This window comes from Panthera pardus, unplaced genomic scaffold (assembly GCF_024362965.1).
Source record: "Panthera pardus isolate Hobbes unplaced genomic scaffold, ASM2436296v1 HiC_scaffold_2, whole genome shotgun sequence".
Lineage (NCBI taxonomy): Eukaryota > Metazoa > Chordata > Mammalia > Carnivora > Felidae > Panthera > Panthera pardus.
Window position 1 is genome coordinate 71,185,550 of NW_026526765.1, and position 14,561 is coordinate 71,200,110.

At 39.6% G+C, this 14,561-nt stretch overlaps 1 pseudogene; it reads left to right on the top strand.

Moving 5' to 3' along the window:
* The first annotated feature begins 1,419 nt into the window (after window positions 1–1,419).
* On the top strand, window positions 1,420–2,049 carry LOC109267409 (high mobility group protein B2-like; annotated as a pseudogene).
* Window positions 2,050–14,561: the final 12,512 nt, after the last annotated feature.

Genomic DNA, 14,561 nt, shown 5'->3' on the forward strand with positions numbered 1-14,561 from the left:
TCTTCTGACTCCTGAACTGATTCTCTCTACATTTTGCTCTCCTCTACTGAACCTTCAGATATTATTTCCTAAATGGTGTCAACACTGCATTGATTTTATTTCATATAAATCCCCCAAAGGAACTTCCCTTTCTTAGTCTTACCTCAAATTGTGACTTGTTCCTTCCTACTGCTTTGGAAATACAAACTTTTACCTTGAAATCAAATCTCTTTACTTTCCACAGAGCTATATCTCGCCTTCTTGGAAAAATGCACCTTTTTCAGGGTACATAACTTTGTTATCCTTATTCGTTGTCCTAACAATGATGATAAAACCACCACTTATTACATACTTACCATGGATCTACCTCCTAAAAGACATGACATCACCTTGCTTTGCTCCACAGATACAGGATTTGAAAGCCACAGAGGTGAAGTAACATGCCCAGGCTTCCACAACGTGGAGTAGAACCCTAGTCTTTAGCAGTCCAGAGTCTGTGAGTTTACGACTTTGTTCTGTGCCTCCTAACACTAAGAATTCGACACTTTTTGGCTTACTCTAGCTTACTCTTGAGTTCAGTTGCATTTACCCTTAGCTGCGTTGGGTATATTCTTAATGTTTGTGATAAATGTAAGTTCTTACCTTCCAACTAGACTCTATATCCTCTGAATACAGGATTATTAAGATTTTCTTTAGATTGCCCTCTTCCTTCAGAGCATCTGGTATGAAGCTCTGCTCTGGGCCCCCCTGTGACTAGTGAGCGTCCCTCTCACAATCATCCAAGAGACTTCCATGTTGAAAAATCTCCCATTATGGCAGAGACTAAAACTGGAACCAATAATTTTTATGACAGGGTGAATAGAATGCCACTGATAAAACATATTTACTATATATTTTAGCACAATGACTTGTTTGCTGTTACATGGATAAAGTCCATGAAAAAGCTCTCTGATTCCTCGTTACTTATAGTTTCCCTACCAATATTATATGCTGTTAATTGGAAACAAATTTAGCCTATCGTGTAAAATGCATTATAAACAATTCTGAGTGGATTTTACTTTAAAAGTGACTTTGTGAGAAGAAAACACAAAAGCACATGAAATTACCGAGATGAAGAAGATGTTTAAATATAATTCAGTTTGAGGCCCACTGTTCACAATGCTCGAATAGTATTTTCCGCGAGCTGGAATTAGAGCACTCTGTGGCCAGGCTTGGACAAGGAAGAAAACTTTTTCCTCTCTCTACTTCATCTTGAACAATCACCTTGTAGCAGTGAATAAGCGGGGCTCAGATAAATTTTCAAAAGTCCTAATTAAGGGGGGTGTGGTCCGTGGCAGGACTTGGAGAACTCTGCAAAACAAGAGGCTGAGGATGGCATTAGTGATAAAGCAGAGTCTCTGCGGATCCTGCCCCTCCACGGGAAAAGCTACCACCTGGTAGATGCTGTCTGTCACCATAGGTAAAGGAGACCCTAACAAGCTGCTGGACAGGATGTCCTCAGATGCCTTTTTCATATAGATCTACCGGGAAGAGCACAAGAAGAAACATCCAGACTCTTCTATCAATCTCACCAAATTCTCCAAGAAATGTTCAGAGAGAAGGAAGACCATGTCTGCAAAGGAAAAGTCGAAATTTGAAGGTATGGTAAAAAGTGACAAAGCTCGCTCACAGATGAAAAATTGTGTTTCTCCCAAAGGTGACAAGAAAGGAAAGAAAGAAAATCCCAATGCTCCTAAAAGGTCTCTGTCTGCTTTCTTATTGTTTTGTTCTGAACATCATCCAAAGATCAAAAGTGAACACTGTGTTTTATCCATTGGGGATACTGCAAAAAAATGGGGTGTAATGTGGTCTGAACAGTCAGCCAAAGAAGGTAAGGACTATATGACCTGAAAGCAGCTAAAGCTAAAGGAGAAATATGAAAAGGAAATTGCTGCATTTTGTGCCAAGGGCAAAAGTGAAACAGGAAAGAGGGGCCTTGGCAGACCAACAGGTTCAAAGAAAAATGAACCAGAGGATGTGGAGGAAGAGAAGGAAGAAGATGAAGAGGATGAGGAAGAAGATGAAGAATAAATGACTATCCTGTAATGATATGTGTGGAGTGTGTGCTCAGGGAACTGTTTTGCTAAGAATGTGAATTCCAGTGTGGCTCAATATTAGCTTCGGTATAAAAACCATACAGATTTTATTAATTTCTTGACTTGTGTGTTGTAGCACAGCAAACTTGTAGGAATTAATATCAATAGTAAATTTGGGTTTTTTTTTTAGGATGTTGCATTTTGTGGTTTTAATTTTTTTTTTTTTTTAATTTGAGGCAGGGGGTGGGGGCAGTGGGCACAGAGACAGAATCTTAAGCAGGCTCCATACTCAGCACAGAGCCCAACATAGGGCTTGATCCCACAAGCCTAGGATCGTGACCTGAGCCCAAATCAAGAGTCAGACATTCAACTAACCACCCAGGTGCCCCTACATTTAAAAAAAAAAAAATTTGTAATAAAATTATATATATTATATTTTTAAAGGCCTAATTAAAAGATACTTACAGAATTGTAATGTTGTTGGGCTTTTTATTATAAAATTTATTAAATGGGCTTCTAAAAATTAATAGGCTTTATTTTTTAGAGAAGTTTAAGGTTTGTAGGGGCAACGAGTAGAAAGTTCCCCTATAGCCGCCTCCACTCACACCCCTGTCCCAGATTCCCCAATCATTAACATCTTGCATTAGTGTAATACATATGTTATTGATGAGTCAGTATTGACACATTATTGTTAGAGTCTATAGCTTACATTAGCGTTCATTCTCTGTGTTGTACCTTCCATGGGTTTTGGCAAAATGACATGTGTCCATCATCACAGTATCACCAAAACAGATTTTAAGCTAACAAAATATAAAAAGAAGACTAGAAGACACCATTTTGAAATATTTAACTGGTGAAACAAGTTAAGTAAACTGAAACTCAACCAAAAAGTTAGTGAACTTATTCTTTATAGGTCCTACCAGACAGAAAAGCAATAGAGTAAAAATTAAGCAGTCTTTTCTTTGAAAATTGTAGTTATTTTGACAAACAGTGCCGTCAGAACAGCAAATGTGAACGCCACATACTCTAGCTCATTCTCTTTCGTGTACTGTTCTCAAGGTTTGGTGTGAATACTTCATAAAGTATGTCTTCCCTCGAGGATCGCATAGCCATTTAATTTCTGCTCTGGCATTTGGCCTACTGTGTTTGTAAGGTTCTATTGAGAAATGGAATTGATGATTTCTTCCATAACCACAAAGAAAAATTGAAAGTTACTGATTTCAAACCACTATTATAACCTTTCATGTTTTTCTGGAAAAATGTTTTCTTTCCAAAATGGAAAAGAAAAAAAAAAAAAAGAATTCCCTATTAAATGTCTAACCATTCGGTATCAACCCATCTTTCGCAATGTTGAAATTTCACCTCAGACTTGGCCAGAGGAAGGCTGGAGTTCCCCATCTGTAGTTTGGAATCTACCAGATGTTGCTGACTAGCCTGATAGATCTCTATTAGGTTCCTGCTTGTGGAGGCATTATTGTCAAGGAAAAGAGTGGATTTCACATCCAGGGCTGACCCAGTTTGCCCCCCAGAGCAATTTTCTTGTCAGTATAGACTCACTGCTCTTGTCTTAAAGACTTCCCTCCCCAACCTCTACGGTCCCCTTGAGGACTTACATGAAGTCGGCACTGATACTTTTCCCACTCTTTCCATTTGTGTGAAGACCAATATAAGACTTTTTTTGGAGAATCAAAATCCAAGTTGTGATGTACAGAATTTCGTCTAGAGCAATGGTTCTCAAGTGGGGGGCAGATTTGGTCCCCGGGAGATATCTAACAATATCTGGAGAGATACTTTTCGATTGTTTCAGACGGGGGCTGGGGAGGGTACTGCTGGCATCTAGGAGGTAGAGGCCAGGGATGCTGCTAAGAAGCCTGCAGTGCACAGGGCAGCCTTCCACATCAAAAGATTAATTGACGCTAAATGTCAGTAGTACTGAGGCTGAGAAATTATGCTCCAGAGTTTTAGTCACACAGCCATTTTTGCCATTCCAGGTTGAAATACTTTGCATTTCAAAGTATTGCATTTGTTGAAATAGTAAAATATTACATCTTGACTTTTTAAAAAGTTAATGTCCAGTAATAGTGGAAAATAATGTTTTTTTTTATTATTATTACCTTGCTCAAGAATAAAGCAACCACATTTGTAAAGTAGAAAACCTTAGTTGTCACTCAAAATGCAAACTGTCATAAGGGACAAGAGATTAACTGATTCCACTGCCAACTTTTATAGTGTCATTATTTTCCCCTCTAACTACCTCCTTAATATCTTTGCTGACGAAGATGTTTTAAAATGGAAGACAATTAGAGGCTTTTTGTTTATGAAAAATGAAGTGTTCAGGCACAAAAGCATGCACAGTGGACCTCTTATAGAATGTTTAAAATCTCCTTTCATTAAAAGATGTTCTTAAGTGGCCATTTGTCACCTAATAGGAATTCCTGTTGTTGCAACTGTTGTTTTTATGCATAAACACCAGCATCTGTAGATTTCCAGGATATCCTTTACAATTTCACACCCTTTAATTTCATGTTGGGTTGACTCAGATGATTTTTCCCTCTTAAAATCACATTATGCAAAAGTTTATCTGAGAATACACTAGAAAAGCCATTGTAAACCTGCAGTCAGAGAACTAGATCCTAGGCACAGATGAGTTCTGTTTAGCCAGGATAGAATTTAATTTAGATTTTTAAAAATCAGTTGTCAATATTTAAAAAATGAACAGACTGCTCGCAAGAATCTGGATATCTCTTTTTTCTTGAAAAAAGAAAAGAGCATTTGGGACCAGTATTCCTCCATGGCAACAGTTCACTGCAGGAGAACGGCAGCTGGACACTTTTGCCAGGGCAGGCTCACGCCAGCTTGCTCTATTCCTGCCCAGCTTGCTTCACTCAGTCACCCGGCCAGGCTGCCCCCAGCGTCCTTTGAATTTGCAACCCCTGCTCCATTACAAATGAGTTCTGCAGGTACAAACATTTGGTGGTTAGTAGAACCCAGTCTTTGGCTCATCAACCAATTTAGCAACTCATATTCGAAGGAAGATGGAGAGCTGAGGCAGTTCAGGAGGGTGCTAGGAAATGTGACGAAGAGAATGCAGAGCTTGAGCTGTGACTGAATGGAAGGAGAAGGGAGGGTCGTGAAACGAACTGTACCTGAGACTGAAAACAGATTCACTTCCTCGGAGCAGGCCCTGCCAAGAAATCTTCTGGACTTTGGTGAGAAGAGGGCAATCCAGGTAGTAAACATGAAGAAAAATCAAGGACTTTATGGCTACATCAGAAGCTCTTTGTCATTAAATTGGACTGTGTATCATCTTTGCCACAACCGGTAGCTTCTAGTCTTGGCCCATGTTCTTGAGGAATCACCAGAATTAGAAACAGAATCCAGGATATAGAATCCAGGAAGAGCTCTAGGAGTCGGTCCAAGGAGGGAGGATTATAATGTGCAAAAATTAGGACACAAGCAAAGCAAAGGTAGAGGGAAAAGCAAGCTTATGACCAAAACCCAAGGAGTATCAGATATGGCATTATGATCCAAAGTGTGGGGTCAAGCCAGAAGAAAGGTCAGGATAGGGAAGATGTAGGAAGAGGACAGTTTCTGGCCTCTGTGTTCCTTTGTGCAAAGTCTGTGATTTGGATGAATCTAGAAGACCCATAGGGCCCCTCATTCTTCTATCTGTAGTAGTCCGAGGTTCATGCGTTAGTGAGTTTCCATTTCTTTGGGAGCATGGTGTTTGATAGACATTTCTTTCTAGTAATTCAAGGTCTGGAGAAAAGCAAGGGGTGGTCTGACCACACAGAACATGGGGTTACTTCCCTCTCTCCCTGCCCCCAAATAGGACAAACAAGATAAAATCTTTAAGCTGTAGTCTACAAATGTGAAGGTGAAGGTGAAGGTGAAGGTGAAAAAATTCTTGGGGCTAGAGGGAGGGGGGAGAATGAGGAAATGTATTGTTTGGAGGGTGTTTAAGCCTTATCTGATGCAAGAGAAAGAAAAGACTGGAAAGAAAGACATTTGAGGAAGGAAGAGACTAAAAGAACATTCGAATTGTTGCTGGAAGGGTTCTCAGGAAATACTACCTGGGCTGGGCTTTTCCTGTTTAATAAGTGTAGAGGGACCATATAATTTACCATCCAAATCTAGGCTCTTCCAAGAGTGAATGAGGAAACTATTGGAAATTTTTCCAAGACACCGGCAAAATCTGAGAGGAAGTAAGGAACCTCCCTTCAGCTTCAGGGCCCCAGGCTACTGACAACTAGGCCCGTGACTGAACCTACAGTGTTGGGATGTAGAAAGTGGAGACTCAAGCTTGGTTAGGATGAAGGAGAGAGTGCTTCTTATCTCTAACTAAGCTTCAGAATCACCCAGGGACTTAAAAAAAATTACAGATGCCCAGAAATTCAATTTTAATTATTATGGATTGGGCCTAAACAAGGGTGGTTTTTTTTTTTATTTTTATTTTTAAAGTTGCATGGTGATTCTAATGTGCTACCAACCTGGAACGCAACACTTTTTCCCAGGCTTCTAGGTGACCATACCTTCTCCTCCCTCTCCCCAGTATTTGCCTATGCTGACAAGATGGAGAGAGCACCCTGAAACTAGGACATTTCCCCCCTGCTTCCACTGCTCCCCCAGCCCCAATTCTGGGGCAGGAGGAGGTATGGGCTGCAGTAAAGTGAGCTTGTGTATTTAAGCTGAGAATGTGTATTTCTTGCCAGGAATAATTGAATATTAAAAAAACAAAAACAAAAACAGAACAAAACCTGAACAAAACTTGTGAACCAGGTCTATTTCAGCTCTTGGCATCCCAAACTTGAAGACGGAAGAAGTCGTGCTTGGCTTAGTGCTTTATCACTACCTAGAGCCATACAGACACATTCAATATGTTGGTTGCTGTGCCTATTTAGTGTTTGGAGATGGCAACATCGAATCTATCCTCAGACCCTCAGATTTTTCATTTAACCCACATTTATGGAGCAAATGTTGGGGCAAGGCGCTAGAAACCACCACAGCTGCAGCTGCACTACAAAGGAACCCACAGACTTCACTTTCAGGACAGTTGCTGAAGTAATACATGGAACCCAGAGAAAGCCAGGCTGCTTTGAACTGTTAAAAGATAAACTGAGGCATATTAAAAATTGTAAGAGTTTGAGTAGAAATCGATTGGAGTGAGGCAGGGCCGAACCAGAGGTGGTTAGGAGCAAGCATCCTGTGGCAGGAGCTCAGGAAAGACTTTTATAAAGAAATTACAGAAGCGGGGCACCTGGGGAGCTCAGTTGGTTAATCATGGGAACCTTGGTTTCGCTCAGGTCATGATCTTAAAGTTCAGTTCATAGGTTCAAGCTCCCATGGGGCTCTGTACTGACAGCGCTGAGCCTGCGGGGGATCCTTGCTCTCCCTCTCTCACTGCCCGTCCCCTCCCTCAAAATAAATAAATAAATGTTAAAAAAAAAAAAAAAAGAAATTGTAGACGCAAAGAAAGGAAATTATTTGATTAGCTATAGCTTCATGTCTGGTTGGTTGGTTGGTTGTGATCAGTTGTCCTTAGCGTTTTGATTTCCTAACTTTGAGGCATTTACAGGCTTAGGTTCTTGGTTGCTTTGGTAGGCCGCTGGGGCTTTAGAACCATATCCATCTAACGGCCTCCTTGTTTAATTAATTTAACAGAACTGCTCTCATCACAGTGTCAGTGGTTACACAGCCAGTAGAAACACCAGTCGAATAGGCAAGAATTAATGAAAAGCATTTTAAATCCTCATTTCAGCCTCTCAGAAAATCACCAGGGGATTATATAACCCTCGGCCAGGCTTCAGTCTGCCTTCTCTCTTCACTGGCAACATCTCAGGACCGCATCCCTTATCAATAGCCCAGTATTTCAATTTCATCTCACATCTCAATACTTAATGCGGTTCACCAAGGTAACTGTTCTCTCTTTCCTTTCTCTCTCTCTCCACTCCCCCAAACTCTGCTTCCCAACTCCCTCTTGGAAGCCTTTAATTCTCTCCTCCTCCTCCTTTCTGGGATCCTTTTCTGGGGCCAGGGCTCCTTTTCCTTTAAGATGTAAATCCAGCAGCTCAACTCAGATTCTAATCAGCACGACAAAAGGCCAGGCCTGAAGCTGTCTGAGCAGCAAGACTCCTTCCTCTTGGAGCCTGGGGGTGGAAGAGGAGGGGGAAATGCTGTGACTGCTCAAAAATGAACATATTTGCTCTGCATATTCGTATGTAAACGTATTTACATATACATATATACAAGCATAATTACATGGAGGGTCCTAGATAGGTGTTATGAAATATTGTGGAAGGATTCAGGAATCATTTTGTGGGAGAATGATATGTATGATACAGAAATATATGCCAGTGGTTCTAAATTAATTTTTGTTACCGAACACATTTACAGTATATTAAAAAATGAAATTTTTGCCAAAGGAACTAAAAATGCCTTTTAATATCCCACTACTGTTAATTTTCACAGTCACGGAACAGAAATTATTGTTTCTCATTCTAATTAGGGTCAGATGTGGAGAGGTATGTACACATTCTTTGAAAGAAAATTAAAACATAATATCTTTACAGGTCCAAAAATATAATGTAAATATAAAATATAGAAGTTTGCAAAAATTTTTCTTGTTGGTATTCATTATTGGGCTGAGTATTCCTCAATACACTGGATTGTTTTATCACTGTAACTCTAGCACCTAGTATGTTGCCTAAAATAAGAGAGGCGGTCATTATAAATAATACAAGCTGGCATTTACTGAACATTTGCTAAGTGTTGGGCATTGTGATATAAGCACTGAATCTCAGTCTCTTAGATTTTCTGCCATTGGTGTTATGCATAGAAAGGACTTTTCAACTGTAACATCTTTTAAGGCTTATATCTTTTAGTTCTCCAAGATTCTTTTTCTTTTTTCTTCCTTCCTCCCTCTGTCCCTCCCTCCCTCTTTCCTTCCCTCCTTCCCATTCATCTTCCCATTCATCTTCCTCTCTTGTTGTAAATATTTAGACCAATGCTGCCCAATAAAAACATAGTGCTATCCACAAATGCGAGCAATGCAATTTTTTTTAAAGATTTTATTTTTATTTTCAATTTTATTATGTATTTTTGAGAGAGAGAGAGCTAGAGCAGAGTAGGGGCGGAAAGAGAGGGAGACAGAGATCCGAAGTAAGCTGTGTGCTGACAGCAGCCAGCCCGAATCGGGGCTCAAACCCACGAACTGTGAGATCATGACCTGAGCCTAAGTCGGCACCTCAACTGACCGAGCCACCCAGGTACCCCTGTGAGCAACACAATTTTAATTTTCCTAGTAGCTACATTAAAAAAGTAAAGAGAAGGAGATGAAATTCATTTTAATAGTATATTTTATGTAACCCAGTATATACAAATATTATCATTTCAATGGGTAATCAATATGCAAAAAATTTAATGACATATTTTGGAGTCTTTTCTTTTAACTGAGTTTTCAAGATCTGGAGTATATTTTACATATTAATATATCTTCACATAAAATAGCATATTTCAAGTACTCAACTGCCACATGGGGTTAATGGTTATTGTATTGGACAACACAGTTTTAGGCCATGTGAGTTAGAGATAGAAATTACCAACCAGTAACTCCAACCCTTTTTCTGAATAATCCACCTTTTCCCTACTTATATCCAAAATGACTTTTATTCGCTAAGCGTCCCACTTCGGCTCAGGTCATGATCTCACAGTTCGTGGGTTTGAGCCCCGCATTAGGCTCTGCGCTGACAGCTCAGAGCCTGGGGCCTGCTTTAGATTCTGTCTCTCTCTCTCTCTGTGCCCCTCCCCTGTTCATGTTCTGTCTCTCTTTCTCTCAAAAATAAATAAACATGAAAAAAAAATTCAAAAATGACTTTCATTTATATCCTGACATCTTGTATATATGCACAGCACTCAATACACGTGGTAGAATGAGTGAATGATAGGATGACATTGTGATTTATTTTAGAAGGATAAGATATTAAAGAACTTCATTGAAGGGGAGGACTTAACATTAATGACACCCACAGAACTGGACACATGTTGAATCCCTGATGTTAGCCCAGTTACTTGATAAACATGATCTTGTGTACTGCTCACAGCATATTTTATGAGATTGCTACGATCAGACTCACTTTTACAAAGAAACTGAGGCTTAGCAATGTTAGGAACTTGCTCGAGGTTATCGAGGTTACAATCATAGTAAATTGCAGGGCCAGATTTGTAACTACATTTGTCTGAGTCCACACTGACCCCTTCACCATGCCATACTGACTTTATAAGATAAGACCATCAGGCTAAAGAAACAGCAGAGTCTGTGTTTAAAAAAAACACCATTGCTTGCCATAGTTGTTGAAATTTTCTCTCTCATTTCACTAGAGAGAATAGTTTAGTATAGAGTAGCAAATATTTTTTCATTTCCACAAGTTTCTCTATTTGTTTCCAGGATATTTACTGGAAAGCCATTTGGAAAATTATTTTATATTCCTTTAAAGAGTGCAGGAGAGAGAATATATAACTTATATTTTGTGGTTTGAAGCTCTGTGATTAAATAGTACACAAAGATATTAGTAGTGGAACCAAGACACCAGTATCATTATATTCCTTTCTGAACCTCCTCTAAGTACCAGAAAAAGTCCTCTTTAGATTGAGGTTACAAATTAGGATGCTAAATTAGGTGAGTAAGACTCTTCCTTACTTATTCTATAAGGTAAGCTGCTTGTTGAAAGTCAGAAAATAATGCATTCCTGTGCATATGTAATTGTACAGATAATTGCCTCTATCATTTAAAAATATCATTTGCCAAAATGGTGTCTATGATTAATTATGTACATTTATCATTGAGTCGACTGGGGTACATTATAAAATCCTTTCCCTAAGCACATGCATCTTTCCTCCCTTCTTGTTTTTTTTCAGTGTGAATTATTTAGTAATTCAAATTTTTTTGTTATTCGTTAAGCCATAATTCACCTGCACAGGAACCAGCAACCAAATTGCCCTCTGGCTGCAGGGGGCTTGTCTCTTGACTTGTGACATCAGGGAACAAGGATGATGTTTAAAATCTTCCTTCTTGTTTTCTTGGATGCTTCTAAAACAAAAATCCTGGGAGAAGGATCACTTATTGATATTAAATATCTCCATTACCATGTCCTTAGCCTGAAACCATGTGGTGTTGGGCTTCAAAGTCAGGTGCTACTAAGGAAAGAAAAAAAAATAATTAATTTAAAAATAAGAAAGTATATAGTAATCCTGAAATCCTGACATAGAGAACTTATCTAATATACATATGATGTAATTAATGATAATAGCAACTGTTTGAGAACAGATTCCATCTTTAACATGAGGCCTTCTGATGGTCTCTCTGTTTTTGCTCTGCCTTGGATTCTTAGCAAAACATCCAGATGGATCCTGTTGTCGTCTTATTTGTTAAAGCTTAGCAGTCCTACTTCCCAGAGTAGGAAAGATGGTTGCTGTCAGCCCTGAATCTATATCTACATAATTCCAAATCCCCAAAGAAGCCTTCTTAATCCCAACTCCATTTACAAATCTAGCAAGAACCCTGATTGTTTGACCCTATACTGGTGATAGGGGTGTAGTGTCGATGTAGCATGCTATATTATTTGTGGCAGTGGATAGCTTCATCAGCATCAGAAGGATGAGAGAAGGAGAGGTTCTCCAAAGAAAGGATTTTAGGCAAGTGGGCAGTATGAGTCTTTAGGCTCCCGCCAGTTTACCTTGTATTCATCCTTCAAATCTCAGCTCAGATGTCACTTCCTTGGGGAAAGCTCATACTTTGGAACCCAACACTTTTATTGCTTTCTTGTCATTTGAAAAGACTGTATTTTAAGCTCCATGAAGGCAGGGACCAACTCTGTCTTGCTAACTACTGTATCCTCAAGATATAGAACATTATTATTAGATGCTTCATAAATTTATGAATGAGTGAATGAATGTCAAGCTACACAGGAGGCAAATTATTAAGTTTGTTTGGTGACCTCAGAGCAAAGGAGGACATTATGTGGGTTAAATGGTGTTGTGTGGAGACAACTGGGGGGAGCCCTTTGGATTTACCTGCCAACCCCTACCCCCATCACTACTTGGGGATTAGAATTGCTAATATGCCTCAGTTCATTTCATTTCCTTTGTTCCATTTTTGACTGGCTCCCTTTGAGGTTGGCATATTCCTTCTTTAGAAATGGAGAGACCTTAAGTTAGGTCTGGCTCTAGGTAACACGTTGTTCCTTAAGGTTAGTTTTATATATTTTTGCTGGGGTTTGTTGTACGGAGCTTCTCTTCTTCAAACTTTCAAGGGAACTCTTTCATTTCTGAATCCATTAGAGGCCCTTGACTTCCTCCCTCTTATCCCCACTGCCTGTGTATAACTCGGAGATCTGGTTCCTCACGGAAACCACGCAGGAAAACACAGTGTCAAGTACTGGTATGGTATTTCATTCATTCATTCATTCATTCCATATATATTAACAGAATCTACTATGTGCTGGGTACAATGCTGAGCTCTGGAGAGGTGATCCTGAACAATCAGACTAGAAGAGGAAGCAGACATAATGCCACACAAATACACGATTTAAATCAGGAGACAGGTAGTACAACGGAAAGAAATTCAGTGCCGTGTGGGTATATGGAGGAATCCTCCTCTATTCTACGTGATCTGAAGAGCTTTCCCCAAGGAAGTGACATCTGAGCTGAGATTTGAAGGATGAATACAAGGTAAACTGGTGGGAGCCTAAATGTTTCGGGCAAAGGGGACAGCATAAACAAAGACCCAGAGACAGGGAAAGGCATGGCTTCTTCAAGGACATGGGAGAAGGTCAGAGTAGCTGGAGTTAGTGAGTGTGAGGAGGGTTCTATGAGATGAGGTTAGAGAGGAAGGGAGGCATCAGCTTATGCAGGGTTTGATAGACATATTGATAATTTTATCTTTATTTTGTGAGGCATGTGAAGCCTTTAAGTGGTGGATGTTGACATCTGTTTCTCTGTGGAATAGATCACTCTAACTGCAGAACGAAGCAGGTATTGGACAGGGCTAAGAATGGGTGGCCGAGACCAGTTAGAAGCCAACATGATACAGAAATGAGAAATCAGGAAACTAATTTTTGCATTCTTCACAGAATATTGAGTCCTCTGCTTTATCAAGTCTGTCAGCTAGCAGTTCTCATTTGGGAACTGATGATGGGCTATATCCTGACTTTGGCATACTAGAGACCAGTAGTGCCAGGAAAAGGGTATATTGAATGAGCAGATACACTTCTGGGGCTTGCTGGTTTAGATGTATTGGAGTACAGTCATGTAGAAAAGTAAATGAGAAGGCTGGGAGTGTGGGTCTGATGATGGAAAGCATTAGATCCTAAAGCTAAGGCTTGGGAGACTTCCATAAAGAGACTGTCATAGGAGCTGAGAGTATGAATGCAATTATTAAAGATTATGTTAGGGAAGAAGGAAAAAACTGCTAAGGAAAACACCTATATTTAGGAATGGATATTCATTCCACAAATACTAAGTATTCACTATGTGCCTGGCATTGGGCTGTGACTCATAGTTGACAGCCAGAAGAATATAGTTGGAGATGAAAAAAGAGGATTCTGAAAACATGGAATAACAAACAACAAAGGATAAGAAAGTCTCAGGAAGGAAGGGTGGTCAATGGTTTGGTTTCTGTGGAGGATGAAAATACAATGAATGCTGAAAAGACAACTTTGGGTTTGTGGATTAGTCTCCACCCTACATGGTACACATTATAAGGCTGGGCTAGTAACCAGACTTAGAAGGAGCACACCTAAGGGACCTTGGCAAAGCCCTCCTCCCACTTAGAACTTTACAGGAAGATAAGACTCGATATATACAATTTCACTTTGTATCTCACTTCCTTGAAACACATCTATTCTATCTACAGAAAGAGCTGCGCTTCCCCTGCCCTTGCCATGGCTGTCAGCCAAAAGCAGAGATGTTGTAATTTGAGGTTGACAGCGAGATGACCCTTACAGGGTCACTACAGCTTCAGTCTCGTGGCAGATCCTCCTGCTGAAATATGGAGGTGCCATGATGTTAAATCAATAGTCGTGAGTGATGTGGAGATTTGAGATGAAGCTAGTCATAGCTTCCTTTGATTTTACCTTTTCATTTTTCCTGCTGGGCACCATGTTCTGAGAAGAATGATTTACCTCTGGGCAAATCATCTGCTCAGGTTTGCTCTTCTAACCAAATGACATTATCCTAAGAGGATCAGAAGGGCCTGAATGTGAATTGTGTTCATTTAGGGTCCCAGGTTAAGTTTTTGGTAAAAGAAGAAGAAGAAGAAGAATCATCTCTATGAAATTTGTAAAGTAGGAGAAAGAAACATTCCTGTTAGAAATATTTGGGAAATTCTGATTGCCAATTACAGATTTAACACCAAGTACCTCAGTAATGGAAATCAAAGTTGTAAAAGAATAACATATACTTGGGCTGAATAGTATTCAAAATTTTATTTCCAATAATTTAAGAAGAAGATGT